Raw genomic sequence first — 16519 nt, forward strand, 5'->3', positions numbered from 1 at the left:
GTCTTACAAGCTCAGGATCAAAACGATTCTGCAATTGCCCCAGTAGTTGACTTGTAAATGGCTGTGAATTAAGCAGATGACTTTTAATCTTACGTTTTCAGTCAGACAACGTATTCCAAATGTTTTGTATTGCATGATAATGCATCTTTTCATTATTCAATAACCAGTCGGAGAACCGCTTGTGTTCCGAAAATAAGTATGTGTACTCGATCGTCCTGCATGTTTTTCAAATTTGTCTTCTTGTGATTTTTTTTCTTTCACAAAAACTAAAGTTGCCTCTCAAAGGAAAGTTTTTTGATATTGAAGAGACAAAAGGAGTATGACATCTACTTTTAGAGGCATGTCAAAAACAGATCTCTACAAGCCTTCTCTTCCATTACATGTTGTGCAGTCAGACAAAAAGTTGCATCAGCGTAAATTCTATAATCTATTTTTATTACACTCTGATTACTTTACTAACATACAGTGAATATATACTAAATCTTTTACTTCAGCTTAAGTAATTCGGAATTTTTGACGGAATTGTTGTCGGAACTAGGACTTAGAAGATAAGTCAAATTAAATATTTCGATAACCCAATAAATTCAAGGTTGAATTTCAATATTTTATTTTCGAAGGGAGGGGAATTTTTTCAATTTTGGTCCATTATCCTAAGTATATTTGCTTCGATTCTTTATTTTTCCATAAAAGCGAAAAATTTACGCATGGTATACATATAACGCATAGCTTCAAATTAAAATTTAATAATTTACAGAGTGGTTATAATTAAAGTTCCACATTGAAACGGTCATAAAAGTGTAGTGAGAAATTCGCCCGTGTAAGTGAGAAATTCGTCCGTGAAAACCACGAATTAGCGATTAGAAAATGTGAGATCCCAAATCATTCGCACAAGTGCGTACAATCTGGAAATCGTTTTCTTACAGATCGTTAATTTGTAATTTTTGAAGCCTGAATAAGATACTGATTAAGATACATAAAACATGAAGATACTGATTCAAAACGCTTTTAATCGATTTGGGCCAAAGAAATCCCTCATGTTATCTATCTAGTTCCATTGCATTCTCCTATTGCATTCGATTGCATAGCAGTCATTCCACACCGTTTAGTGTTGAATGACAGCTAGTTTCATAACTGAACCATTTTTCTCTGAAGAGCAGTCGACAGCTGGACCACTGTGATTGCAGCTCACTTAGAGTCAATGTTAAAATGTTTCGTGATACATGAACTGCAGCATTTTAGATACTGCTATTTTTATGCAGGGCTGGGTCCCACCACACGTGTGTCGCACAGTTACTTAGGCAACATTTCACGAATGAACGTCTTATAGGCCAACATTTACCCTCTTCCCAACAGTCCTCAACCTCTGTGACTTTTAGCTACGGGGTTTTCTCAAAAGCACTATTTATGGTGATAATCTAAACAGTTTGGCAGAAATAAAAAATGTGATACACTGACATGTCCGTAACATTCCTCCTGCTATGCTAAGAGCTGCTCTTGAGAATGCAGTAACAGGATTTAACTTGCTTTCGGAAAATGCTGGACGCTACATTGAACATGCTTTGTAACACGTTTCGGAAAATATTAAACACATTTTAAACAGATGTTTTCGTGTCTTATTTCATTTATCAACCTTGTATACAGCGCCATTTTCCCCCTGGTGGTAAGTTTTTGAACTCTTTTTTTTTTTTTTTTTTTTTTTTTTTTTTTTTCCCGCGGAAAATAAATTTCCATAACCTCCTTTACACGATTCCCAAGTTTGATAACATTTGGTACGGTAATTTTCCTTTTATGACCATTTCAAATTGGAACTTTAATTATAACCACCATGTAAATTAAACTTTAAAAATTTGACAGTTTGGTTCAAGTCCCAGCTTTAAAAAAATATATATAAATATAATCTTTTATATTAATCCTCTTAGAAATAATGTTTTAAGAAGCTAATTTTTCTCTCGCGTTATAGATTGTATAAAAAATGATCTTTAATATGATTTAGATTGTTTCAGCCGATATAAGAATTGGGTCACTCGGTGGTACAGAATAAACCCTGCTGGACTATTTTATTTCTTTGTCATTTAGCAAAAATCTTTTAATTAAAATATTTATCCTTTGGACTTCGCTTTAAACTTTATTTATAGTTAAAATGACTAGAAAATGAAAAGCTGTCTTCAGCTGAAACGCAATTCATGTAATTGATATTTTAAAAAATTGACAAGAATGCAAAATTTATGGAAGTCTAGCAATCGAAAAATCTTAATTTTCTTGTGTGTGCACTGAAAATAACTGTAGAAGGAAAGAAGAAAATTAGGGAGAAAAGTAAGCAAAAATTTGCAGGGAAATTTTGCTGTCAGACATACCAAGATGTTTCAAAAAGTTGGACGCTTTTGAATATACTTTCAGGATATTTCAAAGAATTTATGTGTTCAAAGAAAAAGCACTTGGACGTGTACACCAGCAAATACCATCAATTGAGTTTGTAGTTAACAGAAAAGACAAAAACGATATCATTGCAGATTAAAGTGAAGAGCGACTGGTTTTAGACTATATGGTTGTATAAATTTAAATTACGTTATAGAACATCATATCGTATCATAAATGGAGAATCCCATGATTTTCTCATTCGAATTATTTGAAGATTCAGGAGTTTATCCAGTGATGTATGTGAATGTCACCTGAAGATGGTTTTTTTTTTTTTTTTTTTTTTTTTTTTTTTTTCCCTCCTGATGAAAGAGCGACCGAGCGGTAAAGTCGTTGAACGCTGGTAATTCTGTCCGAGGTCCGAATCCCGCGAACGGGCTGGCTGCGTGGGCATTTTCGTGGTTTTCCCCATGTGTAACGTGCATGCGAGCCAGTTTCCCTTAGAAAGTCCTCCACGAAGGCATCCCTCCCCTTAGGCAGATAGCCCTAGTGTGCTTTGTCATAATTAAATATACCAAAACCTCTTGATGAAACCAGTCTTTCCTTTCTTCTCATACCTTCAAAATGTTTAGCCTCTAAAGACTGATAAAGGCTCTGATCAAATATTGATGAAATGGATTGAATTGGATTATTAAGTTACGTCAAAGCAGGGGTATCTGCCTAAAAGGAAGGATGCCGTTGTGAAGAACTTTTTAAGGTAAACCAGCTGGCATACACGGTACACATAAGAAAATACACGAAAACGCCCATGCAACCAGCCCGTTTACAGGGATTCGAACCCCGGAGCGAACTACCAGGTTTCAGCGACTTTACCGCTCGGCCGTTTGTGGGCCTTTATGAAATGGAAGGCGATAACTTTATTTAAAATGATCGTCAGAAATATCAAGATATTTCGAAAATTTGAATGCTTTTTAATATACTTGCGGAATGCCTAAAGAAAAAGAGCAAGAATAAAGTAGAATGCCTGAAGAAAAAGAGAAGAAAAATAAATTTTTCGGTAAAATTTAGTATTTGTATTTTTTTAAAATTTAAAACCTTTTAATCTTATGATATTTGATTCTTGCGATTTCAAAAATAAAATATTTGACTAAAATATGAATAACATTTTAAGAAACCAAATGTAGGAAAGCAATGGGCACAATGATAAAACTGTTTAAAGCAGTGTATGCAACTCATCCTAAGTTAAAATGTCGCAATCCTAAGTTAAACGTCTCTCTTATTTATACATATATCTTTTCTGAACGGAACATTGAAAGGCGTGTTAACTGTGCTTTACTTTATTTTCTCTTTTAATATATGCAGTTTTCAAACGCATCGTAGTCTGGGTTACAAAGTATTCCTCCGAAAGAAACGCAATTCAAATAAATAAAATCACATTCTGGGAAATTTATATTAATAAATATATTAAAAGTGCTCAATTCGAAGGAATAAATAGAAAATTTTAAAACAATTATCTGAAGAGACAATGCAACACAAACAATTAAAATAAAAGTATAAGAATTTAAAAATTACCTAAAATAATAACTATGACAAAAATGTATATAAAGAGAAGTATTTGAAAAAAAATAAACGCTGCACCTTTATTTAAGCATTTCGAATAGGTAAATAGAAAAATTTAAAACAGTTATTCGAAAAAAAAACCATGCAACTTAAACAATTAAAATTAAATTCGAAAAAGAAAAAAAATTACTTAAAATAATAAGTTTTAATTAAAAATATAATATAAAGAATATTATTTGGAAAAAAAGAACGATGGGGACTTTTTTTCCTCTCACAGGAAAGGAAACTAGGTTGCCATATATTAAGAAGTTCGCCAAGTGAACTATTCTTGGCGCAAACTGACAGAAAAGTGCCAACATAAATTTGTGAATTTCTCCGTAAATTTCGCTCCAAAATTTACAAAATTATATTTAGGCGTAATTTGAGTCGTAGAATCCAAATATGTAAAAAAAAATTGGCATGTTGTTTCAGAAAAAGTCCGATTTTATGTCAAAATACCTATGTTAGAATAGTGCTATATATAAATCTAATATATATCCTATGTCGCGCTTTCGAGACATGAAGAACGCAATTTGAATTTTGTCAATCGGCCCAGTAGATCGGGAGATATACGACTGTCCCTTTTTTTTTTTTTTTTTTTCTTTTTTTTGAGCAGTGTACGTTGTTTTACTACAATGCCAGAAATATACATACATTTATGCAGATTTTTCATTATTTAATTTCTTCTAATATAATGCACGACTTTATTAGATATGTATATAGCATTGTTCTAACATAGGTATTTTGACACAAAATCGGACTTTTTCTGAAATAACGTACCAATTTTTTACCATATTTCGATTCTATGATTCAAATTATGCCTAGATATTCAATTTTGTAAAATTTGGTGCAAAATTTACCTTGGTACAATTTTTTCACTTTTCGCCAAGAATAATTAACTTGGCGAAATTCTTAATATGTGACAACCAATTTTCCTTTCCCTTCCATTATGCCGGAGCGGAAAAGAGGCACCTCGTTCCTAGCTTTTTACATTGTGCATCAGCAGAAAAAAAGTCACATCGTTTCTACTTTAAATAATTTTAGAAAAGTGTTTAAACCAGATTTGATGTTTTATAGCTTTCAACAAATATGCCAAATTTCAAAAAGCGCCAATATATAAATTCAAGTATATCTTCGGAAATTATAAAAAAAAAAAATGCAATTTTTTGCATGTATGCTTAGAAATACGTCTACTTTAAGATGATGGTAAAAATTTTAACCATCATCTTAAAAAAATTGTATAATTTATTATGGTAAAAATTTTATAGATTATAATTCAAAAATTTTTTTATAAAATTTATAAAAATTATTTACAAATACAAATTTTAAAAATAAATAATAAAAAATGGATGATTTTTTTTCGGAATGAACCTAAATCTTGAAATGTGAAAGGAAGAATCAAATAAGTTTAATACAAAAAGAGAGATTAATAAATATATACCAAACTCAATTAGCATTGAGGAGCTAATGTTTTAAAAACTGCTCGTACGATTTTTACAAAACTTTCTAATTTGGCGTAATTTGAGTGGTAGTATATAGGTATTTTGACACAAAGTCCGACTTTGTGTCAAAATACCTATATTTGAACAATGCTATATATAAATCTAATGCATATCCTAAGTCGCGCTTTCGAAACATGAAAAACGCAAGTTGAATTTCGTCAATCGGCCCTGTAGAACGGGAGATATAGAACTCCCCCCTTTTTTTGCGCGCGCAGTGTACATGGAGTTATAACTTATAAATGTTTTAGTTAGTTATAACTTGTAAATGTTTGGAGATCGCTGATCTACACCCCTTCATGCTCTACAGAAAGATGCTCCTTTTAAGCGGGTATTGCGCCATCACATCTGTCACACATTGCACACGAGTAGTTCAAGGAATATATCAGTTTACCTCCAAAGGTACAGCCTATGAGTCTTTTCAAACATCTTTCGGACAAGCTGCAACGCTCTCTTCATTCTCTGGCTTCACTACATGCTCTGTGACAGATTTATGGCAAAAATTGCAAGATTGCTGGGAGGCAATAATCTAGCTTTCAGCACCTCGTCGTATCCCTACCGGATACATTGTTGTTGTTAACCGAGCAAAAATTGGATGAATACGATATTGAAAAGCGTGTATAATAATTAAGGCACAATAACACGCCGAATAAATACTAATTCACTAATTAAAACTAATTAAATTAAAACTAACTAAATTAATAAATACTAATTAAAACCGCTTGCGGTTTTGCAGCTGAGGATGGTGGTTCGGTAAAACCATCGAAACTAGTCCTGTGGAAATTTTGTAAAAATAACGCTGATTTTTGTTGTTTGTCTGCGGTTTTGCAGCTGAGGATGGTGGTTCGGTAAAACCATCGAAACTAGTCCTGTGGAAATTTTGTAAAAATAACGCTGATTTTTGTTGTTTGTCTTCTGAATTAGCGTGTATAATAATTTGTCGTTTTAGCGCATATAGGTGATAACAGTTTTTAAAGTTTAATTTTATCACATATAATTACGAATTCAGTTGAGCTTATTCAACAGAGCAATTGCGAAATATTTCAGTGCAAAAATATATTATCAAGATTTCATACTATATGAAACTTATTTTCTCGAATATTTCATACTGTAATTTTTAATCACAGTTCCTTAAATGCAGAATGGTACGGCAAAAATAAATTTCTGTAGAATAAGGAGCCGAGAAATTTCTACAGGAAAATGAATGACAAATAACCGGGTGCTGAAGGTATCAAAACTCCGAAACTGTCATCCGCCCGGCAATGAAGCTCTCTCAAAAGAGGTAATCATCTATGGTTAATTAGTACTTCTCATCACTTTGCCACAGATTTAATTGATCTGTTGACGCTAGAAACTGTGCGAGTATTCTAAACGAAATCTCACATTGAGATTACGAGCATGTGTGTAATTGGTAAATATCATCTTTTCTGAACTGCAGAGTTTCTTGAAGAGCCGGTTGCTGATTTTTGATAACTGCAAAACTGAGCAGTATTTTTACTTCTATTTTTAGAATTCATAGTCTAGTCTTGGCTGGGCGAATACAACGAATATAAGCGAATACAACCAAATCAAAACTATGAATTTTAAAAATCCTGAAATTACTAGAAAAATCTCGGCGACCGCGTGAAAACTATTTAAGGCTGGAGAGAGAGCATCTGCTTTCAGTTGCTTATTTTTTTTTTTTAATTTTATTTTATATATATATATATATTGCGATTTGTTAGTTCCGCGTGAACTAAGATATATCTGAGTTATCGGATTTATAATCTCCGAGTTATATCCGAGGATAGCTACGAGGATAAAAGTTATCCGAGTTATATCCTAGGAAAGAAGAGATAACTCGGAGTTATCTCTTTAGATACGCTTTGCATTCCATTGCAAAGCTTTGCATTTCGAAAACTTGTTATACCTTCTGTGGTAGTGATCGTCTTGGAGGAGGTGATCGATATTTGTTTACGTTCTCAAAAATACTACTTACCCTCAGGTATGAAGAAGACTCTCAGCACGAGATAATTCATGGTGTGCGCACTTTTTTTGTGTGTATCATTGCAAAACAATTCAGCTCTATGGAATCATTTAGTTTTAAGATTTCCTTAAAGCTCTCTTGACTGACAGAGTGGCGTCCAGAAAATTACACGTTTTGATATCTCTATATACAAACAAATTCTCGAGATTTATAACTCAGCTATCAAAACATCTGAGTGAAAAACCTCGACCTTGAGCTGTAGGAAACCTCTAAGCAGAGACTCCGTCTTTCATTTTCCCGTCAGCTGACAAAAAAGGGCTTGAAATGTTTGAATGATTAATACAGACGGACTATCTCAGTCCCGCTGACAAATAAGAGGAGCACGTCAATTAATCGCCTATCAGAGGTTTCTCCGATGCGTTCAAAAAAGTGAAATGATTCAGATAGGGTTTCTCAGTCAAATATGACAAAAAGAATTTGGAACTAGCAAACATAAGTTTTTCTAGCAAAAGAAGCAAAGCAAAGTAAAAGGTTGTTTTACCAGCAAAAAAAGAACTTTTTGAACATGTGTTTGCAAAACTAAATCCGAATCGTAATTGAAGAGATCATATTAATTTCTTTCGGCTTCTTTCCTGTGTTTCTTTATCAGGCACTCACTAAAGCATACCTTGAATCCAAGAAAAACTGACATTTTAGCAATGAGGAAGTTATGGAGAATGCATCCTCAAGGGTAGGGAGACAGTCACACTAACGCCGATGTCCGGGATTCAAATTCGGGCTCAGCATAGAAGAAGATAACTTTTTTAAATAACATACAACTTCTTTAACTAATCTAACATGGTACTTTTTTCAAGAATTTTTCAAGGAAAAAAAAAAAAAAAAAAGTGAACAAGGGGAAAAAAATTTGAAAAAAAAGAGGGGGGCAAAATTCAAATTTATATTTGTAAAAGAAAAAAATCTGATGTGTACACCACATGATCCTTGTACGGAATATTAAATTTAATGGATTTTTTTCATTTCATTTAAACTTATTGGATTGAATTAAATCTACTTCGTCGATAGCGCAAAAACCACAATAAATGCCCTCTTTAAAATTGACTATATTTGTTTACCATGAGGACACTCTGGCACTAGGTTCACTTAACAGCGTTACAGTTCGTTCATATTGTAACTCAGAATGCATAAAATTTATATCATTTGAAGAATTATCTAATCGTTGCCACATGTTCTATTCAAATAATATAATAAATCTAAAACGATGTATAAAAGAACTTAAACAAACAAAACAAAAAAGAAACAGTTTTTCACAGACGATTCAGTATTTCTTATTCAATTAATTCAGTTCTCACTTCGCGACAAGGTAAAAATACATAAAAACTCAAAATATATATATTAAAAATTACTTATAAATATATATATTAAAAATTAGTGTTAAGTATATCTCAAACATTCATTTCCTCAAATAAATTCCAGAATGGATTAAGCATATTTAATTCCCAATAATAAAAGAAGGAGTTATCTTTGTTGTTGCAAAACTTAGTTTCGCTAGATTGGCAACAAATCCGCTATTCTGCCAAGTTTCAAATGTAAACAAACATGTCGTCATGGCAAAAATAATTAGACTTAGCTGCCCATAAACAACTTTTAAATTGCTGATGATTCTACAATTATTGCATGTAGGTTAACTAAAGGCATTAAAAACCTTAACCGGAAGTAAAAACAACCTAATTCAATAATTTTTTAAGCAAAAAATGAACAACTTACAAACATAAAAGTAAAGAAACTGAGATCACTGAGCCGGGTAACAGAGTGGATATATATATATATATACATATATTTATATAATTTTTTTCTGCGGCCGATTGCAACCAAAACACGAGGTGCACGTCTACATGTTAGAGCAGTCCTATATACACAATTTTAACGTTCTGCGGCTACTCGTTTTTGAGTTATGCGTGATACGTACGTACGTACATACACTGCGAAAAAAGAAGGGAGGGAGGGCAGTTCTATATCTCCCATTCTACTGGGCTGATCGACGAAATTCAAATTGCGTTTTTCATCTCTCGAAACCCGACTTAGGATATGTTTTAGATTTATATGTAACATTATTCTAATATAGGTATTTTGACATAAAATCGGACATTTTCTGAAATAACATACTAATTATTTTCCATATTTCCGTTTTACGACTCAAATTACGCCAAGCTACCAAGTTTTATAAAAATCGCACGAATAGTTTTTAAAAAATTAGCTCTCAAAATTTTATCTCCTCAATGTTAATTGAGTTTCTTATATATTTATTAATCTATCTTCTTTTATTAAACCTATTTGAATCCTCCTTTCACATTTCAAAATTCAGGTTCATTCCAAACAACATTCACTCATTTTTATGATTTATTTTTAAAATTTGTATTTTTAAATATTTTATATAAATTTTTCAAAAAAAAATTTGAATTATAATCTATAAAATTTTTTCATCATCTTAAAGTAGACGTATTTCTCAGCATACCTGCAAAAAATTGCAGTATTTTATTCAAAATTTCTGAAAGTATACGTGAATTTATATATTGGCACGTTTTGAAATTTGGCATATTTGTTGAAAGCTATAAAACATCAAATCTGGTTTTAACACTTTTCTAAAATTATTTAAAGTAGAAACGTTGTGACTTTTTTCCTTCTGATGCACAATGTAAAAAGCTAGGAACGAGGTGCCTTTTTTTCCGCTCCGGCATAATGGAAGGGAAAAGGAAATTGTTTGCCATATATTAAGAAGTTCGTCAAGTTAATATCCTTGGCGCAAACTGAAAAAATTCCGCCAAGATAAATGTTTGAATTACTCTGTAAATTTCGCACCAAATTTTACAAAATTTAATATCTAGGCATAAGTTGAGTCGTAGAATCGAAATATGGAAAAAAATTGGTATGACATTTCAGAAAAAAAATCCGATTTTGTGTCAAAATACCTAGTTTGAATTTTGTCAACCGGCCCAGTAGAATAGGAGTTATAGAACTGTCCCTTTCCCCGCCTCGCAGTGTACACACGTACGTACGCACAGGCGCCACGAAAAATTCTCTTCCGAATTCATTTTAAGTCAGTTTTATAATTTTGTTGGCGGAAAAGAGTCTTTTATTCTGTCCTTACGTACAGATGTCACACAAAAACATCGTTAAATTGTTTTCGATAACGGTCAAAATGGATATTTTCGTTGGCATATGATGCCTGAAACTTTTCGCGATTACAATACTTCCTTTTTACTTCGTACAAGGAAGTAAAGAGGGGAAAAAACTTATAAAAAGCAGTAATTTAGTCTAAGAAGAAAGAAAAGTGAAAGGAAAAATACGGATAACCACTAACACATAAAAATTCGTTAAAAATGAAGGAAATTTATGTAATAATGTGTCTATTTAACATAAATTTCTCATAAGTTAAATTATTAAATGCTGCAAATTGCCTTGAAAAGTTTTAAACTTACCATTGATAAAAGCATAAGAGGTTTTAAATTACACACAAAAATAATGAATTTAGTTATATGTCTCAAAACACGTTATTATCAGTATATCTACTGACAACCGCAGTGAATATACTCTTTCTTGAATTATTACAGCCTACACTGTGAGAAAGATTAGGCTTTCAGACGGTGCAAACATAATAGTTAAATACCGACTGGCCTGTAACTGTCATCGGCGCTTTGTCTATCCGATCTACTACTAAGATTCCATTAATTTTTTCTCAACTTCTAAGAAATAATTTTAATCTTTCTAATATGATTTCGAACATGAATGTCCAAGAATATTGTTGATGAGCACGTTTCCACTGTAAAATAAATTTTGCTTCAGCAGTCATCGCTTTGCACATGGGGAAATTAAAAAAGGGAAAAAATATTAGGTTCTTATATCTGCATGTTATAAATATGGAAGAACACATAGAGATGTCATTACTAAAGTCATAATTCTGTTTGTACCAAATGGTGCTGTTAAAATACATAAAATGAGGTTGACGAATTCTTTTGTATTAATCTAAAATATTTCTTGTAATTTAAGAGAAAAATGAAAATATTTCTTGGTAGCGACGAGCGATTGCCTTAATGAGAAATACATCTAAGTTTAGACAAAATAAAACCGAGTCGTAAAAGTTATTTTTAAGTAACACACTTGATTTTTCAAATTTTAATGCATTGTGAAAGGGTGTGTGACAGCGCAATCGGCGCCTGTCATGCGCGAAGCGTAGGAGATAGAAGACGCCGATTTACTTTTCTCGCCCTTAACTACTTAAAAACGCCCAAGAACAAGGCCTTGATGCCTTTAAAATGATTCAGTCGGAAGAGGTTTACTTAGGTAGATAAGAAAAGAAACTATTTGTTTGAATATAAGATCAGATTTTGTAGCAGTCTTCTTATGTTATCATATAATAACTTTTCTTTACAATTTTCTTTTCTTTTGTTTTTGTTTGTGAAATAAAACAACTATTGCAAATATTTTATTTTTTTGCAGAATCAACGGGAGAGAAATTTATTTGAGATTACTTCCAATGCATTCTTTGAATTTAACAATAAAACTCTTTTGTATATATTTTTGACAGGATTTATGGTAATCCATTTTCAAAAGAGAATAACACATTTTACACTAAATACGACTGAATACGGTAGATCCTTATCTTATATTTACAAAACAGGCCACACTTCCTCAATACAGCATCGTTGAGATATTTTCAATGATAATGAAGTATTGCTGAAAAATTATCATTAAAGCAATGGAGATACATTGGCCATGGAGTAGCGCAGATTATCCTACGAAATATTTATAATTTCATTAAGAATTAAGAATTGCATTTCTAAGTCTGTTAATATCAAATGAAATGGGAGGAGTAAATTCCTGGAAACTAAATAACTAAATGAGAGTCACTGAGCTTCACTGAACCGAGAGAAAACACGTCCAAGAAATGCACCATGCCGGTATCCAAGGCGTCCAAGAAATTCTTTCTTTGAAGAAAAGGAATTCCAAGTCTAAAAAACCGTTTTATCCCTTTTATTCCCGTTATACCTCATAGTATTAACAGTCTTAAAAATGCAATTTCCCAGAATAGAACAAATTTTATACACGATTATATTCACTGCGTCATTACAAGGGGATAGCAATGCCTTGTTTGTCATCGAGGACATTTCCAAGATGTTATAGAAAAAGTGAGGCCTGTTGTGTTTTATGAATCGAAGAGACTTACTTAACCATTTTCACTAATATTTATTTTTGAATGTAATATATGTATTATCCTGCTTTGAAAATGGTTAGCATTAAATGCTGCACTCTGTATAAGGAGACAAAATTATCATGCTGTCAGTACAAGATTTTTTAATGCTCACGAAGCTCTAGTAAGAACTTTGAATAATTTTAATTTTTTGATAAAATGCATAGTTCGAAGCTTATCGCAAGTATGTTCACTTTTATAGTTGATTAGATAATTGTTCTCATCAAGATAACCTTATTCCATCATAAAAATGCGAAACTGCTTAGAGGATATTTTCTCTTTCGATAGTCTATCCATTTGTTATGAATTTAAAAACTTATTTAAGCAACCTATTTATTCTGGTTTATATTCATGGCATCGATTTGATGTATAATCGACATCGGAACAAAACTCACACCAGCTTACGACACATACTAATTAATAGTATATAACTGATACGTATCGATGATATAACAATGAACAAGAGAATTAATGTACATTTATCACTTATACAGAGTCGTCCTAGGTATACGACAGGGTTCAACACCGTCCCCATGACATCGACACTGCGTTGAATCGACACCGAGAATTTATATCGATATACAATAAATATTCTAACAACAAGCAATAGCACATAATCAAAAGGGTAAGATTCTGATTTAAATTACTATTTTTAGGGTGCATGCATAGGATCAATACTGATATAAGATTAAAATATCAGTTTCTGATTTCTGAGTTGCTGCGTCGATTTTGTAATAGACGTATACAGGTTGTCTTTCCTACAAAGTGCCGATCTTGTGCCAGCATAGAAACTGTCATTCCTCTACAACGTTGATCGTCTGCTCTCATAGAAACTGTCGATCTGCTGCAGCGTCGATCCCATTTCGGTATAGAGGTTGTCAATCCTACGCAATTTCGATCTTTTGCTGGCATAGACGCTGCCGATCCTCTGCCGCATTCTCTTTAGTTTCCGAAAATAAAGCCAAGGCGATTTATCTGTGATCTGAGGCTTTAGTAAATTTCAAATAAGCAAGAGTTATGCTGCAGTATTTAACTTAGAATTGTTAAAATAAATGTACTGGTATGTTCACACAGAATTTGAAAAAAAAAATATTCGTGAATTTTAGACTTAAAGAATCAGATATTAAAGTCTATCAACCCCATGTTTTGCTAGTGGAATCTATAAAACAGACAGATGAAGATTGCGGTCTGACCAAGTAGTTAAGAAAGTACACAGCAGAGAAAAAAAAAAAAGGGACAGTTCCTATATTCCCCGTTCTACTGGGCTGATTGACGAAATTCAACTTGGTTTTTCATGTCTCAAAAAAGCGCGACTTAGGTTATGTATTAGATTTTTATACAGCATTGTTCTAATGTAGGTATTTTGACACAAAATTGGACTTTTTTTGAAATGACACACCAATTTTTTTCGTATTTCGATTCTACGGCTCAAATTATGCCAAACTGCCAAGTTTTGTAAAAATCTCAAAAGTAGTTTTTAAAAAAATTAGCTCTCAAAATTTTAGCTCCTCAATATTAATTGAATTTGTTATATTAATAACTCTCTTACTAAATTTCCTTTTCCATTTCGAAATTTGGGCTTATTCCAAATAACGTTCGTCTAATTTTAATGATTTATTTTTAAAACTTATATATTAAAATAATTTTTATAAATTTTTCGAAAATAAATTTGAATTATAACCTATAAAATGTTACGAATATATCTTAACGTAGATGTATTTCTAAGCATACCTGCAAAAAAATTAGATTTGTTTTATTCAAGATTTCGTAAGATAAACATAAATTTACATTTTGGCGCGTTTTGAAGTTTGGCATATTCATTATAAGCGATAAAAACGGTAAATGTGATTTACGCACTTTGCTAAAATTATTCGAAAGTAATGAACACTGACCTTTTTTCAGCTCGTGTGCAATGGTAAAAAGGAAAGGAAAATAGGTTGCTATAAATTAAGAACTATTCTTGACGCAAACTGGAAAAGAAAAAAAAATGCTCCTAGGGTAAACTTTCGAATTTCTACGTAAATTTCGCACTAAGTTTTACAAAATTTAATATTTAGGCATAATTTGAATCGTAGAATCGAAATATTGAAAAAAATTGGCCTGTCATTTTAGAAAAATCCGATTTCGTGTCAAAATACGCATATTAGAATAATGCTGTATGTAAATCTATTATATATCCTAAGTTGCGCTTTCGAGAGATAAAAAACGCAATTGGAATTTCGTCAATCCGTCCAGTAGAACGGGAGATATAAAACTGTCTCTTTTTTTTCGCAGTGTACATGTCGAGGTATATAATTTGTGTGTGTGTATGTGTGTGTATTTAATTACGGCAAAGCACACTAGGGCTATCTGCCTAAGGGGAGGGATGCCTTCGTGGAGGACTTTCTAAGGGAAACTGGCTCGTATACACATTACACAAGGGGAAAACCACGAAAACACCCATGCAGCCAGCCCGTTCGCGGGATTCGAACCTCAGACCGAACTACCAGTGTTCAGCGACTTTACCGCTCGGCCGCTGGTGGGCGTATATAATTTAATGATCATCTTTTAATGAAGTGGCTGCAGTCATCTCAATTCAGAATGCGAACACATGTAAGAGGGAAGTATAACAGCATTAATAGATTGAGGTACACACTATGTCGATACGAATGTCAAATTTCTATGTTTCGCAACATTTTGAGGGGAAAGAATTCTACACCCTCAACGAAAATTCTCAAAAAGAGGTGCATCGCAATTAGAAGAATTCACTTGTTAAGACAGCTAAATACAAAAATGTATATACTCTGTAAATGGTAGAAAAATGACGCATATTTATTCTTATCATTTAATCCAATAAAAAATTCGTTTACCAGTTATAATTTCAAAAAATTGTTACCCATTCATATGCTCTTCTTTAAAGAATTCATTCACAATCATTACCCTCTCTCAGCTAATCATTAACCTTTCTGATTCCCAATCATCACGCTCTCTTGGTGTATCTCTTAGAGCATGAGACATACCTCTAGTAGCAGTAGCAAAGGAGCTAACAAAGCTAAGATTTCTTTCAAAAGAAATATTTTTAGTTAGTTTTTAGTTCTCGCGCGCGTTATTAGCAAGCAGTAAACTAGCTAAACACTAGCTTGATAGGAAACGTTATCTTAAACAGGTTTTCTTTAGAAACAGCGTGACACTGCCATTGCAATGGCTTTTATTACTATGGAAGAGAAATTATCAAAGACACTTGCATGCAAATAATGGTAGGTATGTATTATTCTTGTAACGAAATATTGCTCCATTGATGATCATCACAATCTTAAGATACCTGTTGGCTGCGAGAAGACACACCCCACATAGAACGAACGGCAACGGGGCGACATTGGGAAGCATCACAATCGCAGTTTTACGATGTAAGAGGAAATATCAAAAATAACTATTTCACCCCTTTAATAATTGTAATTTAAAGAAGCGGTGTGGAGTTTTCTGTTAGTTAAAAGTAGCAATTTGGCATTATTTCTTTTTTAAGGCATGAAAGCAAGTGCTATTATTTTCAGTTTATGAAAATCTTGTCCTGACAAAATAGGAAAAATCATCAGTCCACGAATTTTATGAAATATTTTATTTATCCTCCCAAATTACGATAATGTTATAAAATGAGTCGCTTAAACGCAGTTTAAGTTATATTTCTAAAAGATTCTTTCATGCTTTCCAGAGAACCTGGTATAATTAATGAAAAACGTTTCTAACACAAGACTTAATGGACGTCTATTATGACTACCTGACTGTAATGAAAGAGCATATAATGAAATTACATGTAATGAAAGAGCATAATACTAAAGATATAAGTGTATGAGAGTTATTAGTAGATTTACTGCTATT

The sequence above is a fragment of the Stegodyphus dumicola genome, chromosome 6 (genome assembly GCF_044657685.1).
Source record: "Stegodyphus dumicola isolate Sdum_Otavi_A_Nest chromosome 6, ASM4465768v1".
In the NCBI taxonomy this organism is placed as follows: domain Eukaryota; kingdom Metazoa; phylum Arthropoda; class Arachnida; order Araneae; family Eresidae; genus Stegodyphus; species Stegodyphus dumicola.